Below are 17,766 nucleotides of genomic sequence, written 5' to 3' on the forward strand. Positions count from 1 at the left end.
AAAAAAAAAAAAGAAAAAAGAGGAAATTTCCATAGTATGCTAGTTGTGTATATATGGGGCAATTTATGTAATCAATCTTTGATTGACACATGTACAGTTAAGCAGCATGTAACAATGTTTTGATCAATGATGGACTGCATATGCCACTGTGGTCCTGTGAGATTATAATCCTGTATTTTTACTGTACCTTTTCTATGTTTAGATTCACAAATACTTACTGTTGTGTTACAGTTGCCTACAGTATTCAGTATAGATTTATAGTTTAGAAGCAATAGGCTATAAACTTGTAGGCTATTGTACAGGTGTGCAGTAAGTTATACCATTTAGCCTTGGATAAGTACAGGCTATAGTGTTCACACAATGGTGAAATTGCCTAACAACGTCTTCCTTGGAACATATCTCCATCATCCTTGCCATTAAGCAACATGTGGCCGTATTCGCCTCCTAGGTCTGCCATAACAAAATACCACAGACTGGGTGGCTTAAATAACAGATATTTATTTTCTCACAGTTCTAGAGGCTGGAAGTCCAAGATCAAGGTGCCAGCAAATTCAGTTTCTGCAGAGAACTCTCTTTCTGGCTTGTAAATAAGCCACCTTCTCACTGTGTCCTCAAATAGCATTTTGTTTGTTCTTGCATGTAGAGAACTGTGCTGTCTCTTTCTCTTCAAACATCACTCATACAGGATTGAGGCTCCACCTTTAATTATTTTATTAAGTCATTTAAAAAAATGACTCGGGGGTTTCCCTTATTTATTTATTTTTTTTTTTTTGAGACAGAGTCTTGCTATGTCACCCAGGCTAGAGTGCAGTGGCACTATCTCGGCTCACTGCAACCTCAGCATCCTGGATTCAAGTGATTCTCCTGCCTCAGCCTCCTGAGTAGTTGGGATTACAGGCATGCATCACCACGCCCCGGCTAATTTTTGTATTTTTAGTAGGGTTCCAACATGTTGGTCAGGCTGGTCTCTGACTCCTGACTTCAGGTGATCCACCTGCCTTGGCCTCCCCAAGTGCTTTACAAGCATGAGCCACTGCACCCAGCCAGTTTCCCTTACATCTTTTAAAAATATGACTTGAATTGGCATACATAGTTTCCCTTTACATACTATTGGTCAGAAAGTCACATGACCACATAAAGCCCATGGGAGGCTGGGATATGTAGTTTTGAGACGGTGGCCACATGCTGAGCCAAAACTATTAAAGAATGGAGGGGAGTATAGATACTGAACTGGTAGTTACTCTGCTACAGGGAATGTAGGAAAATATTATATTTTGAGTGTCCAAACACTGCCTTTTAAATATTTTACTTGATCGATTGAGACAAGGTCTCACTCTGATGTCCAGGCTGGGGTGCAGTGGCATGATCTTGGCTCACTGCAGCCTCCATCTCCAAGGCTCAGATGGTCCTCCCACCTTGGCCTCTCAAAGTGTTGGGATTATAGGCATGAAGCACCATACCCAGCCAAACATTTTACTTTAAAAATAAAAAGAATTGATAGCAAAAGTTACCTTCCTGTGTGCCTTTACATCTTAGGGGAATGAGAAATTTTACCTATATACTAGAAATGGAATTCTTAAAAAAGTTTAAGTCCATATTCTGTTTTAATGTGTGAATTCCTTTTTATACCTTAAGATGAGAACAAAGTGGCTACATACAGAGAATGAAGAAAAATTAGTAAGTTATATGGTGGTAATCACTGGAAGAATGAGAAATAAAATGGTTTTAATTGGTTGCCTCTGGGGGTAAAGAGATGTGACATGAAAGTATTACTTTTACTGTATCTCTGTACTATGGCTTTTCTTTTAAAATAAATTATGTGCTTTTACTGTATCTCTGTACTATGGCTTTTCTTTTAAAATAAATTATGTGCTTGAACTATTTTAATAAAAATTCAAATATTTAAAGAAAGGGCTTTTATAAAAATAAAGATGGAAAGTATACATTTAAATCATGCAATAAGTAGAGTACTGAAAATCAATAAAAGCCATATTCAAAAGGCACATTTTTCACTTTGCTTTTTATGTCTTTGGTTTGATTATAAGAAACAAGAGCGTAGAGGCAGCTCCATGATCCAGGGCATTTTGTAAAAGACCTGTTATGGGGACTACAGATGTAATGTTAGCTAGTTCATTCCTGTGGTAGCTAAGCAAAGATAGACTTCCACAGCCATTGTCAAGAGACTTTCTGTCGACCCAATTCCTCCATTTTAATAGTCATGCATGGACAAATAAATCAATCTGTTACATCTTCCTTTTTGACAAAGCAATTGGATTTCAGGTACACCAAATATGAACATTTGATCTTGCTCACATGTTAACATTAAGTAGCAAATGTTGAGTTGTTATGAAGAATGAGATTTATGTAATCATTTGATACCTGAACTGTCTTCTCTCATAGGGTGGCTGAGAGGTTTCTTAGAGGGATTCCTATATGACATCTTTCCTTCCTGACCAAAGTGTGTTTCTTCTGACCCTAAATTCATGGTGCTCCTGTTATGTTGGGTCCTGCCAAAAGGCGGGTTATGGTTATGCTGTCAAGAAAGAAGACATCAAACCAGAGTTATGGGATTGTCTGCAGAATCATGCATGGCAGGCTTTTCTTTCTAGGGCAGCAATCTCAGGGGAGAAAGCATTGGATTTATAGTTAAACCCAGTTCAAATCTCGTGTTTACGATTTACTTGCTAGGCTGATATGGGCAACTTATAACCCTTCCAAACCTTGACTTCCTCACCTGTACACCAAGGACCCTCATAGAAGTATTGTGGAATTCAAGCAAGAAAATGCATTAGCAGGGGCTTGGCATAGGGCTTGTCCAGAGAGAAAATATAAATTCAATTAGCTGGGCATGGTGGTGTGTGCCTGTGGTCCCAATGGCTGTGGGATGGGATTGGTAAGCTACAGTGTCCAATGACAAGAGTGGTTCTCATCCTGGCTGCACGTTACCTGGGTATCTTTGAAGAAAAACACCTGCCCAGTGCCAAACCAACTAAATAGAACATTATGGAGGTGGTGGGGGTGGAAGAGTGGGGGGGAGTTGAGGGAAAATAGCATTAAAAAAACCCAAAAGCCCTCTCCCCAAATTCTTCGCAGGTGATTCTCAGGAGCCGGGCTGACAAACACTGTAATGGAAGATGAAAATGCAGCTCGGTTTATGAGAAATGGAGGGAAATATCCAGACAGAAATCAACCAGAGTTCAAAAGTAGTCAAACATTTGCCTATGCTTCAAATTTCAGGGGTCTCAAATGCTCCCTGATCCTAGTTATGTTTCAATTATAAAATACCCATAACAAAAAATTTCATTAAAAAAATGTAAGTGTAGAGTTACATTTACAAGTTACTTCTTACATGTAACTTAATACTTAATTAACTAAATGTAACTATACACTTACATTTTTAAGTGTGCAGGTTAGCGGTTTGAAGTATATTCACAGTGTTGTATAACCAATCTCTGGAACTTTTTAATCTTGCAAAGCTGAAACTCTATACCCATTAAACAGCTCCCCATTCTCTGCTCCCTCTCATCCCGCTGGCAACCACTATTCTGCTTTCTGTCTCTGTGATTTTAACTCCCCTAGATACCTCATATAATGGGAATCATATAGCATTTGTCTTTTTGTGACAAATTAAAATACAGCAAAACCCAAACTCTTCCCAGACGATCCTAAGAAGCAAGGATGAGAAACACTGCAATAGAAGTTGAAATTGGCTGGGCGGGGTAGCTCATGTCTGTAATCCCAGCACTTTGGGAGGCTGAGGTGGGTGGATCACTGGATCTCAGGAGTTTGAGACCAGCCTGGCCAATATGGCGAAACTCAGCTCTATAAAAAATTCAAAAAATACAAAATTAGCGTGTTGTGGTAGTGTGTGCCTGTAGTCCCAGCTACCTGGGAGGCTGAGGTGGGAGAATCGCTTGAACCTGGGAGGCAGAGGTTGCAGTGAACTGAGATCATGCCACTGTACTCCAGCCTGGGTACTGTTTCAAAAAATAAAAAAATGAAGGAAAAGAAGATCAATGCTGCTGGGTCTATGGGAAGGAGGTGGAAAGATTGAGAGATGCAAATCAACCAGAATTTAACATTTCAACATTTTACACAGCATAATGTCTATATTGCCGCATGTGCCAGAATATCCTTTTGTTTTAAAGTTGAATAATATCCCACTGTATGTACAGGCCACATTTTGTTTATCTATTCATCTGTCAATGATCATTTGGATTATTTCCACCTTTTGGCTGATGTAAATAATGCTGCTGTTGAATACAGGTGTACAAATATCTCTTTGAATCTCTGATTTCAATTTTTTTGGGTATATACCCAGAGGTAGAATTGCTGGATCACCTGGTAATTCTCTGTTTAACTCTCTGAGGAACTGTGGGATGGGAGTAGATGATGGGAGGTTGTTTGGTGAGTACAATGTGCATTGCTCCAGAGATGGATGCATTGAATGTCCTGACTTCACCACAATGCAGTATATCAGTGTAGCAAAACTGTATTTGTATTCTATGAAAATATAAACTCAATTAGCTGGGCATGGTGGCATGTGCCTGTGGTCCCAGCTACTCAGGAGGCTAAGGTGGGAGGATTGCTTGCACCTGGGAGGTTGAGGCTGCAGTAAGCTGAGATCTCATCACTACACTACAGCTGAGGCAATAGAGACCTTGTCTTAAAAAAAGAAAAACAGGGCCGGGTATGGTGCAATCTCAGTGCTTTGGGAGGCTGAGGTGAGTGGATCACATGAGGTCAGGAGTTCGAGACCAGCCTGACCAACATGGAGAAACCCCATTTCTACTAAAAATACAAAATTAGCTGGACATGGTGGTGCATGCATGTAATCCTAGCTACTTTACTCAGGAGGCTGAGGCAGGAGAATCGCTTGAACCTGAGAGGCAGAGGTTGCAGGGAGCCACGATTGTGAAATTGCACTCCAGCCTGGGCAACAAGTGTAGAACTCCAACTAAAAAAAAAAAAAAAAAAAAAGAAAAGAAGAAAGAAAGAAAGAAACAGAAAAAACAAACAACTATGAGAGGAACTACTGTTTTCTGCAGTGGCTGCACCAGTTTACATTCTTACCAGCAATGCACAAAGATTGAATTTGTCCACATCATCTCCAACACTTGTGATTTTCTGTTTTTGATAACAGCCCTCCTATTCCATGTTGAGATACCTCATGGTGGTTTTGGTTTGTATTTCCCTCCCTAATGACTAGTGATGTTGAGCACCTTTCATATACTTTTTGGCCATTTGTATGTCTTCTTTGAAGAACTGTCTATTGAAGTCCTTTGTCCATTTTAAAATTCAGTTGTTTGTCTTTTTGTTATTGACTCGTAGGAGTTCTCCCACATACATTTTAAAATTCTGTTTCCCAAAGCGTGTTCCATGTAACACTGGTTCGGTAGGATCTTAATGACTACACACTAAAGACATATAGTAGATCTCTACGATGGAAGAGTATAAAATATTTCTCAAACTTTCTTGACCACAGAACACCTTTTCAGTGTAACGTTTTGCAGGTCTAGAGTTTTGCAGGCCAGGATCTGAAGCATACTGTACTTTATTCACGAAAATGGCTGCTGTAAATTTCCTTTTTTACCGATGGCTCAATTATGTTTTCTCTTTGTGTCCCCTGTTTACTTCTTATGGCTGGCAGCTTTCCCTGGGCCTCCTTTCTTCCTTTTCTCACCTCTCTTAGTGGCCAGCAAATCTTGTTGACTTTTTTTCCTCCCCAAAGATATCTTAAATCCATCCCTTTTACTGTTTCCCAATCCTCAGTCTTGGTTACTTGAACTTCTGCAAAAGTATGAACCAGTCTTGCTTCACTACAAACTACCAGAATGATCTTCTAAATATGTACATTTGATAATGCCTCTATTTAAATTCCTTATTAGCAGTTAGCAGTGGTTGTGTCACAAACTTTGAGAGCTGTGTTAGAAAATGTTATTCAAGTACTAGACCTAATGCTATCTTAGAAATACTTAATACTTAGAAAAAATACAACAGAGCGGAATCAAAGGCATTCCCAATCCTTTACTCTCAATCCCTTGCATTCTTCTTGGAATGAGCAATCCTTTTTTGAGGGGCAGAGTTAGAGGAGTGTGATATAAATTACACGTAATCTGTAGTCTGGTGTCTCCGTACCACAGTAACCACTGTTACTGTTGCAGGGTTTGTTTTGTGGCAATATCATGCATTGCAGTGATTTATGTCTTATTTGTATTTCTTGAATTTTGTCAAAATTTGATTATGCTTCATGTGTCTTAGGAGAAAAACAGATCATCCTACTTACCAATGGCTCTCAACAGGGAGCAGCATTCTCCCCAGCTCTGAGGGTACTTAGAATGGATACGGGGGTTGGGAATGTCATAATGACTGTGGGTGCAATGGGTGGTCTGGAGCCCGCGGTGTTAGGTATCCTGCAATGCATGAGACAGCTCCACACATAAAGAATTGTCCCACTGCAGGTGTCCTCATTGGTAAGCACTGTTAGTCATCAAAGCACAAACTTTAGCCAGGCACGTAGAACCTCATTACACCTGGTCCCTGACTATGTTTTCCGCCTAGCATAATACCCCGTACTTCTGCTCCCTGCTGCTCTCCAGAATGTGAAATTTTTCTTGTGCAAATGAGCCTTTTGTGTGCTGTTTCCTCTATCTGGAATGCATTCCATCCTTGACTGGTTAATAAACTCTTCTTTCTTTGTATTCCTCTGGAAGTCATCTCTGACACCTCTCTGGGGAGAGTTAGTCCTTCTTCTGTGTTCTCCTAGCACCCAGCATATATCTGGTCGCCACTGGGGTGTACACAAACCTCTTATTTCCTTCTCTGGAAACGTGGTAGAATCATATTTCCCTGTTTTCCTTAAACTTCAGCACTATCACATGACTTGCTTTGGGCAATGAAATATGAGTGGAATTGACATGCATTTAACTTCCAGATGGAAACTTCAATAGGCAGTCACAATTTGCCATTTTCTCTTTATTTCTGCTGTGGTAAGCCAGATGATGACTGCTCTGTGACAACAGGTCCTGGAGTAAGTGGAGCTCCCTGCCAATGCACAATTGATGTATAACGTGAACAAGAGATGAGCTGTGTTATTTTAAGCCACTGAGATTTTCATTTTTATTTCTTTTTTTTTTGAGATAGAGTCTCGCTTTATCACCCAGGCTGGAGTGCAGTGGTACAATCTCAGATCACTGCAACCTCTGCCTCCTGGGCTCAAGCGATTCTCTTGCCTCAGCCTCCCGAGCAGCTGGGGAGTGCTTACCATCATGCTCAGATGATTTTTGTATTTTTAGTAGAGATGGCTAATGTTGGCCATCTGGTCAACGTGTTGGCCAGGCTGGTCTTGAACTTCTGACCTCAAGTGATCTACCCCCCTTGGCCTCCCAAAGTGTTGGGTTTATAGGCATAAGCCATCGCACCCTGAGATTTGTAGGTTGCTTGTTAGTATAGTATACTCATGCTCATCCTGATGGATATACCTCTATTGTAGTAGTTATATATATATATATATATATATATATATATTTTTTTTTTTTTTTTTTTTTTTTTTTTTTTTTTTATTTCTTTTTTTTTTTTTTTTTTTTTTTTTTTTTTTTTTTTTTTTGAGACAGGGTCCCACTCTGTTGCCTAGGCTGGAGTCCAATGGCATGATCTTGGCCCACTGTAACCTCCACCTCCTGGGTTCAAGTGATCCTCCTGCCTCAGCCTCCTGAGTAGCTGGGATTACTGGTATGTGCCACCATGCCCGGGTAATTTTTGTACTTTTGGTAGAGGTGGGGTTTCACCATGTTGCTCAGGCTGGTGTCAAACTCCTGGGTTCAAGTAATCCACCCGCCTCGGCCTTCCAAAGTGCTGAGATTATAGGCATGAGCCACTGTGCCTAGCCATGTGGTTTTGTTATTGTTGGCTTTACCAGACTATCTCCACAGTAGACAGTGAGCTTCTTGAAGGTTGGGACTATCAGTTTTTTGCTCCTGTGTTGCCAAAATTTTGCACGGTGACAAGCTGTATTAGTTATCTGTTAATGTGTAAAAAATTAGCCCAGAACTTAGTGGCTTAGAAAAACTATAAGCATTTATTATCCTCATGGTTTCTGTTGGTCAGGAATGTGGGAACAGCTTGTCACGATAGCTCTGCCTTGGTGTCTCTCATGAGTTGCATTAAAGATGCTGGATGGGGATGTACTCATCTGAAGGCTTGACTGGGGCTGGAGGAGGAGGGGCAGCCAACAGTGTCAGAATACGTGAGGGACTGAGAAGCTGTGAAGTCTTTGTATTTCAGAACGTGAGGTCAGTAATTCTGAGCATAAAAGTAACAGTTGCAGCCAGGTGTGGGGGCTCATGCCTGTAATCCCAGCACTTTGGGAGGCTGAGGCAGGTGGATCATGAGGTCAGGAGATTGAGACCATCCTGGCTAACATGGTGAAACCCTGTCTCTACTAAAAATACAAAATTTAGCAGAGTGTGATTGCATGTGCCTGTAATCCCAGGTACTTGGGAGGCTGAGGCAGAAGAATCACTTGAACCCGGAGGCAGAGAGGTTGCACTGAGCTGAGATCGTGTCACTACACTCTAGCCTGGGTGACAGGGAGAGTCTGTTAAAAAAAAAGTAACAGATGCAATAGAATGCAAGATGAGGCATACAGGCAAGTGTATTGGGATAAAAAAGGGGCTTTGCAATGAAAAAACAAATGCAGAGTCTCCTGGAGATACTGAGCCATAAAAGATGCAAGAAAAGGTGTTTGCTAAAAGAGGTTGATGACTCACTTGGCTGGCAAGTTGGTGCCAGTTGTTGGTAAGATACCTCCATTCTTCCCTGCATGGGACTCTCCACAGGCTGCTTGAGTGTCCTTACAACATGGCAGCTGGCTGCCCCTGTAGCAGGTGATCCAAGAGAGATATGATGGAAGTGATGCTGTCTTTTATGACTTAGCTTTAGAAGTGACACACTGCCATCATGCCATGTTTCATTTGTTAGACATGATTCACTGAGTCCAGCACATGTCCAAAATGAGGAGGGTTTGGGTCTACCTTCTGAAAGGAGGAATGTAAAAAACAACAAAAAATTGTGGCCATACTTTAAAATCACCCACAGGAACATTCTGGGTCCTCCGCAAATACTCCGGAAGGAAATATCAGCTCTTTTTATTCAGTTTGGTGAGAAGTGCCTCAGCTGTTATCCTTTTTTACTCCTGTAAGTCCCAGTTTTTTTTCCCTCTCAATTAACCTTTATTTCAAACTTCATCTCTTAGTTTCTTATTCTCAGCTCCAGAGAATGAATTATGTATAATGAATACTAGACATTTTTTTGCGTGTGCCTAAGGTGCTTAAAATAGCAAAGAGCTAAGTCTTACCAACCTTGTAAGTTAGGCCCAAAAGATTGTCCTAGGAAATAGAATGTAATTTAACATTTTATCATTTGCACAGATTGACAAAATCATCTTTCCTTTGTTATTAGAGGGATTTTTTCCCAGGTTGGCAGTGACATTTGGGATTCCATCATCACCAACTTGTTACTGCATAGAAGATTATTTTCCTCATCTGTGGCATTTGGGACAAAGCCCTGGCCGATCTTCTTAGTCAGGTTGGGCTGTCAGCCTTAAGCTGGTTTCAGATTCTGGGTAGTGATTCTGTCAGCTGCATTGTGTCAGCCTGGCCTTCAGTGCTAAAAGTTGCCCTTTCTGAGATGCCTGAGCTTCTAGGTTTGTTAAAGTGGATCCCTTTAAACATGTTTACTTCTTCAATTCCAGGGCACTATTACAAACCTCTAGTTTTGTTAGGGAGAATTAAGTTTCCCCTTTGCTGAAGCTCCCTAGCCATGACCTTCCCATCACAAAACACTTGCTGAGCCACAGCTCAAATTCCTCTTGGTCCATGGCTGTTTCTCTCAGCTTGTCAGAGTGGAAATGGGTTATTTGGAGATCAGAGGTTGCACACAAATTCAGGTGAGGACACTCACATTGGATAAGGAAGGGGGATAGCTAGAGCCACACACTTGGCTTTTCATTACCTCCCCACTTTTCAGGAAGTTTGGAGGGAGAGGTTGTCCAACCTTCAAAAGCCAATCCCTTGTCCCTCCCTACAGGAACTCACATAGAGCCCTGCCACCCGCTGTTCTGCAGCTGAAGTTTTTCTCCTGTGCTGACTTCTCCATTTCTATGGATGCCAGTTTGTTTTTTTTGTTGTTGTTTTTGTTTTTTTTTGTGGGAAGAAACCTCTTTACCCTACTGTCTTCTTTTAGCAAACACCTTCTTTTTCTTGCATCTTTTACAGCTCACTATCTCCAGGAGGCTCTGCATTTGTTTCTTCATAGCAAAGTCCCTTTTTCTCCCTCTGCACTTGCCTGTGTGCCTCATCTTACATTCCATTGTAGCTGTTACTTTTATGCTCAGAATTACTGACCTCACCTTCTGAAATATGATGATTTCACAGCTTCTCAGTCACTCATATATTCTGACACTGTCGGCTGCCCCTCCTCCTTGAAGCTCGCATTTTTCTCAACTTAGTGATGTTGGACCCTCTTAATCACCTCTCTGATTTTGCTTTTCTTGCCTTTTCCATCACCTTCTCTTTCTTGTCTGTTTCTTTTTACTATCTGCATTCACAGTGTCTATGCCCTCTCCCTCTCTCTTCAAGGCCCCTTTGATGGCAGCCCCTGTGCGGTGACTCTCAGATGCTTATTCTCTTCCTTTCTTTCTCCCTTTCTTTCAGTCTCATTTTAATTGTCCAGTCTATTCCTGGATCTTGGTGAAAATGAGGCTTTTCTTCCCTGCAAAGCTGGTGGCTTTTTCCAGTTTCTCCATCATTATTGGTGGTCACCAGTCTCTCCCTGCAGCAAAGACTCATTGACTCATGTGTGAATTGTGACGTCCTTTTGCAATACAGCATAGACTTGGCCAATGATTCCCATGAATAAGGTTCTGGTTCTGGTCTCTTTGCTTATTACTCATGACTTGCCTTCTTGCAGTAGCCTCTGTGAGGATTCTGTGGCTCTGATCACTCCTTATTCTATTAGAACCTTGATTTGGTGCAATGAGTAGGAGCCCAAGCCTTTGAGACATCCTGGGCTCAAACCCGGGCTCTGCTGCTTAGCAGTTTAAGCTGAACTGTTCTTCTTGTGTCCAAATGGGCAATCTTGACACCTCTGATATCTTGATAGTGGTGGAGAACTGAGGTGCACCTCTTTGAATCTGGAGAGATTTGGATATTGGCTGCTACTTTGACCTGCAGTGGGCGAAGGAAGGCAGCTCTGCTATATTCACACAGTTGCAGCAACCACTAGTGGAACTGAGTTCAGAGCTTAATAACCTCGTTGATTCCCAGTCTGCTTCCAGACCAACTTGCTCCTGAGCCCCCCACATCAGAGCCCAGGTTGTAGAGGGCTGAAGAAATTTCCTTTTTCCCGAGGCCATAGGCAGGCTGTCTCTTTCCTAACATCAACTACTTCCTGTACCATAGACCCAGAGATGTGCAAAGCTTCAGGAAAAAACCTTACAGCAGAGAGGTTCTCAGTGGGGTAGTGGTGCCCTCTGGGAGGTGCTTTGGGAATTGGTGGGGTCCTCACAAGGATTGTGGGTCTCTAATGGCATGTGACGGGTGGAGACCAGGGATTTGCGATGCCTTGCAATGTGCCGTATAGTTCTACACAATGGTGATTGCCAGAAACCCTGTATAATTCTGAAATGCCCTGCTGGGTGTGCGTGTGGGAGAAAAACCTGTATAATTATCTAGACATTAATTCTTTTTATGTAATAAAACCTTTCTTTCTTTTTTTTTACCATTTGTGTATATGCTGAGCTTTCTAATAATGCAACCACTAAGAGTTAGCATTTTAGGAAGTTCCCTGGCTCTTGGAAGCTACTTGTGTTTGGATTGTCAATTCTACATGCCCACCTCCATCTGCACTTTTAAAAGTGACATTTATTATGATTGTACATATAGATACAAGCATGAGTCTGCATCATTATGTTTTTCAGTGTGTCTTGTCTCCATATCTACATATTAAAGTAATATTTTCAATTCCTGTCCTTTTGTTTATTGTGTATATTACAGTTAGGCTATTAGATTAATTTTTAAAAAGTAAGCACATAGGTAGATATTATCTATGAATTTCATTTCAATATGGTAAAGAGCTCACAGTTTTATAAGGAGAGCCACGAGTCAGCAGGGCCCATGCTTGCCCAGGGAGGTGTGGGTTTGCTATCATGGCTGAAAGGACAGTGACAATAAAACCTTAATTCATCAACTCCAAGAGAGTCATTTCTTCATATTTCAATAATTTTACAGTCATGTTTTCTAACTGATATGCAGGTTTACATGCTGTGACAGAAAATTCACATACCACCTTAAAGAATGGTGTTAGAATTAGGGATAGATGTGAATGTGGAGTTTGTGTCATTTTAAAGTTCCTGATAGTTTAGGCTTATTCATTGTCTTCATCTTTTAAAAAAAATTTCAGACTCTTTTTTTCCTCTTTTCTGCAAATATGTGTATTTTTGGGGCTGTGTACGTTGCATACTAATGCCAAATTAATCTAAGCTGCAATGGCTTTAGGTTGCATGTTACTTTTAGGTGGATAGGCAGCATGGCATATGGCTAAGAGTACAGATGCTGCAGCTGCATGGCTTGCGTGGACATCCTGGCCCTACCTCTTAGTAGCTGTGTGACTTGGGGACCATTGTCCCCATCAGTAGATAATAAAACCCACTGAAGAAGTTGGAAGAGAGTGAGGATTAGCTACTTACCTACAATGCCCCTACCATGGTATACCGTATGAGACAGTGGCCTCAGATAAAATCCCACTGCTCGTACAGAGATTCATTAACCAAATAGTCACACGTAGACAGATAATAGTGCATATCCTTTTTTTTTCTGCAAGTGTGAGATGCTCTCAGCACTCTGATTTTTAGCCATTTTGGCTAGCACCTTTCATGCAAGGCTGACTTGAGGGTCTCCTGCGGTTAGCATCAGGCAGCCAGAAATCCTCCTACCACAGTGGACAGGCACAGGATTTAAGGATTAAGCTTTGGGTGCCATTCCAGAGGATGCAGACCATAGGTCTTGATAGATTCTTACACCTTGTTGAAGAGAGGAGGATATCTCCCAAATATTTTACTTTATGTTGTCTGCTGAGAGTACTTATTGAACATTCATTATGCCATTTAATTTTTTTTGAGACAGAGTTTCGCTCTTGTTGCTCAGGCTGGAGTGCAATGGTGCAATCTCAGCTCACTGCAACCTCTGCCTCCCGGGTTCAAGCGATTCTCCTGCCTCAGCCTCCTGAGTAACTGGGATTACAGGCATGTACCACCACGCCTGGCTAATTTTTTTGTATTTTTAGTAGAGACGGGGTTTCGCCAACCATTTCACCAGTAAGAACCTGTTCTGACATTCACTGTTAACTAGCCCAACCTTGAATGTTGATGGAAACATAGGTAACAGAAACCTCATCACAGATGTCTCTGGGGCAATGGCCATTCTGATATGTCATTAAACCACTCTTGAGTGTTCTTTTTATGAAAGCAAACAATTGGCCTTAGAGTTAAAGCTTGGACTAGCCAGGACATGCCCATCATCACATGGTGATGAAAGCATTTAAAAGTAAAGTCCAGACCTTGAACCAGTACCTCTTTGGGCTGTTATGATGGTCCTGTGAGTTACTTTATGGAAAGTGTTCATAATATCATCTAATTGTAAGTGCTGTGTAAGTATGTGGTATCATTATTATAGTAAGTGCTTTGATCTAGCTTAAGAGCATGTGGTTTTATATGGTCATGTCGTTTTTCCCACCAAATACCTGGGCTCCCATATAACATTCCAAAAGGAAGTTGGTGTGATTGATCTTCATTATTTGTGGATTGTGCATTTGTGAACTCATCTCCTTGCTAGATTTTATTCATAACCCCCAAATCAATACTCAAGGGGCTTTCACAGGCATTTGTTTTGACATTGCAAAGAGTGGTGACATTTGAGTCACCTGATGTGCATGTTCCCAGCTGAGGTGGAACAACCTGACACTCTGCCTTCTCGTTTTGCTCTCATACTGTCAACAACGTCCTTCTCATGGTCGATTTAGAGCTGTTTTTCACATTTTTGTGTTTTTCCTTGGTGACTTCACTATTTACAATGGTCCCCAAGCATAGTGCTGAAATGCTGTCCAGTGTTTCTAACTACAGGAAAGTTACAATGTGTCATATGCAGAAAATATGTGTGTTAGGTAAGCTTCATTCTGGCGTGAATTTTAGTGCTCTTGGCTATGAGTTCGATGTCAATCAATCAACTGTATATATTAAATAACGTGACTTGAAACAGAAATCACATTGAAAAAACGTTTTGTATTGATTGGTTGATGAAAATGTTATGAACAGAAGCTTGCATAAATCTGACCCTATATTTTCCCTAGGAGCGATGGTTCAGTATTCACTAATTCAGTGTTTGCGATGGCTTTATAGAACATAGGTATCGTGAATAAGGAAAATCAAAACTGAGTTTCTTTTTAAGGCTTTTTTTTGATCCTGTTCTTTTGCAATTGTTCAAGAACCTCAGGGGCAGGACTGGCCACATAATTTGTGGGGCTTAGTGCCAAGTGAAAATGCAAAACCCCTTGTTGAAAAATTAAGGCTTTTGCTGGGCATGGTGGCTCACACCTGTAATTTCAGCACTTTGGGAGGCCGAGGTGGGCAGATCACCTAAGGTCAAGATTTTGAGACCAGTCTGGTCCAACATGATGAAACCCCATCTCTACTAAAAATACAAAAATTAGCTGGGTGTGGTGGTAGACATCTGTAATCCCAGCTACTTGGGAGGCTGAGGCAAGAGAATCACTTGAACCCTGGAGGCAGAGGTTGCTGTGAGCTGAGATTGCACCACTGCATTCCAGCCTGGGCAACAGAGTGAGACTCTGTCTCAAAAAATAAAATAAAATAAAATAAAGTAATAAAAATTAAGACTTTGAAGATGAGCATTAAACCAAGCCTGTTGACCCTCTGTGGTTCCACATGTCACATGCCTACAAAGACAGCCCTGAACTCTGGCGTTAGTCAGTCTGAGAGACTACCTCTAAGCACCAGGCTGGGAGAGAAGATAGAATCGGCTACGCCCACACAGCTGTTGCTTCTGGTGGCCAATGATGTAGTTGAAGGTGAAGGCCGCACATTTTGATAGATGCTACTTAGCCAGAGAAGTGGTGCCCTTGCTTGCCCAGGCCCCATCTAGGTGCCCTGCTCCTATTCCTGGAGCTCCCACCACATGACCAGTGACTTTTCCCCAGATCACAAACACCATGAAAGGGCCAGCTCTTGGCAGAGCATGGAATGCTCACCCGATGTCCATCACAGTTTTGAAGCTTCATTCAGGCAACTTTGGTGGCAGAACTCACCTAGTCCATCCAAATTCATCCTGACGAGTTGCTCCAACTTTTATTTTAAGAGAATAAAAGTTGGGATCCCAAATATTTTCACCCAGGAATTTCCTAGAGCTTGATGTTAATTTGACTTTTCTCGTTCTATAGGTCTGTGTAGCAAGGTGGAGGACAGCTCTGCTAACTCAGAGGACCAGTAGGCTCATCACCTCGAAGTGTGAATGCCTATTAACGTTGTCTGCATAATGCACAGGCTACTTACATGACCCTACATAGACTAATGACAGTTTTCTGGGTCTGCCTTTGAAAAGCAGTAACAATGATATCGTGAAGCCTACATGTGAGGTTTGGCTTATATCTTATTCCACTCTGGCTATAGCAAAATACATGAAAAGGGTGGCTTCTAAACAGAAGACATTTATTTTTTTTACCGTTCTGGAGACTGGGAAGTTCAAGATTAGGATGGTCAGGTTCTGGTGAGGACCCTTTTCTTGGTAGCAAATGGCTGCCTTCTGATTCCTCGCATGGTGAAAGGAGTGGAGGCCACACCTGCCACCCTGTCCCCTGCCTCCTTGTTAAGGCACTAATCCCATATGTGAAGGTTCCACCCTCAGGACCTAACCCACCTCTCCAAAGGCCCCACCTCTTAATATTATCAACTTGGGTGTGGGGAGAGAAATTCATCATGTGAATTTCAGGAGAATGACACAAATATTCAGACCGTAGCAGCTTGCAAAGATATTTTTGTAAATATTCAAACAACTAGTTGCTAACATTTAAATCAGGAAATTTCACAAATTTCATGGCAGCCTCTTTGGGGGAAAAAAAATTGTTTTTTTCTGATAACATTAGACTTCCATTCCCACATCCTACATTGCCTGGAGCCGGACAGCAGCTCTTTCCATGAAGCATGAGCTGTCCTTTTCCACAGCCCCCACATGTCCATTCCTCTGGCTTACCTGCCTGGCTTGTGTGAGCAGGGCTGATATCTATGGCTGACAGGGCCTGCTCTGAGCCCACCGGGTCCAGGTGGTTCCAGTTGTTAAATATTTTGAATATCTCCTCTGCTTGGAGCCATTTGAGTCACTAACCTTGCTCTACAAAGAAGCAGCTGTCAGCTTCTTGCTAAAAAATAAATTTAAATTCTGACTCCAGGGTCACTCTGGTACACTGATTAATCTGTTAGATTGTCAGTATTTGCCACCATTTCATTTATGGGAAGCAGAGCTTCTAGATTGAGTCTAAGAGGAATTCAGAAAGTCTGGCCATGTCTGTGCTGATGGAGGGCGCCCTGGAAAGCCAATTTGCATGAGGGCTAAGGCCCCTCCTGGGGGACAATTCATCCTGATGAAATGAGACAACTAGGTATGGAGAGCCTGGCCCTGTTAGAGAAAACTCAGTTGTCAGATAATGGCATGGTGCCTGACACCTGATTTCTCCCAGCTTCTATTGGCTTCTCTGTAACCTTAGAGCACAGAGCAACAGGTAGGGAAGGAAGAGTTTTTCTCTACAAACTCTAGGGTATCTCTCTGACAGAGCTGGACATAAAAGAGACAAAGAAACATTCTTCCCTCATTACTCCACAGGAACCCACCTGTGTTTTATTCTACACACTATTAACACACCTGTTATGTTATTGGCAGGGCCTGGCAGACACTTCAGTGCTGTTGGAGAAGATGTGTGGGCCCTTGTTGGTGGTTTTGGGTCCTATCTAATCCCTCTCACACTCTTCTATGTCCTTAACGTGTTGCAGACAGACACAGGAGGCACATTAAATAGCTCATGTGGCAGGACGGTTATACTGCCTATAGTTAAAAAAAATATTTTGGTGTAGATGGTGTGCATATATGTGAAGTTAAGTTTAATATGTACCCTGGGAGTGTAGGTTAACATTTCAAGTATTCTTAGTCTATTTACCTATTATTACATAGAAATCCACCCTAAAATTTGGTGCGTTAGAAAGCAATATATGACTCTGTCATGTTTCTGTGGTTGGATGGGCTCAGCTAGGCAGTTCTCAGTCTTTCATGTTCTTGCAGCCTGATGGAAGCAGGGCTGGAGGCATCTGAAGTCTCGTCCGCTTGGATATCCAAGATGATTTCTTTCCTTGTGTGTCCAGTGCTTGGGCTGGGATGGCTGGGACTATGAGAGGAGCTGGGCAGCTCTTTCTCCATGTGGTCTCTTTCTCACATGCTTAGCTTGGGCTTCCTCACATTATAGTGATCTCAGGGAGCCAGACTTCCAAGAGACCATTCCTGGAGACCCATACCAAGGCTTCAAGGCTTCTTATCACTTAGCCCTGGAAGTCATGTGATATCACATCTCCTGCCACCAATGCTGACTGTGAAAGTGGACTTTATGTGTCCAATTGGCTAAGCTGCAGTCCCCAGATATTTGTTCAAGCAT

Source organism: Cebus imitator, unplaced genomic scaffold (assembly GCF_001604975.1).
Source record: "Cebus imitator isolate Cc_AM_T3 unplaced genomic scaffold, Cebus_imitator-1.0 Scaffold152, whole genome shotgun sequence".
In the NCBI taxonomy this organism is placed as follows: domain Eukaryota; kingdom Metazoa; phylum Chordata; class Mammalia; order Primates; family Cebidae; genus Cebus; species Cebus imitator.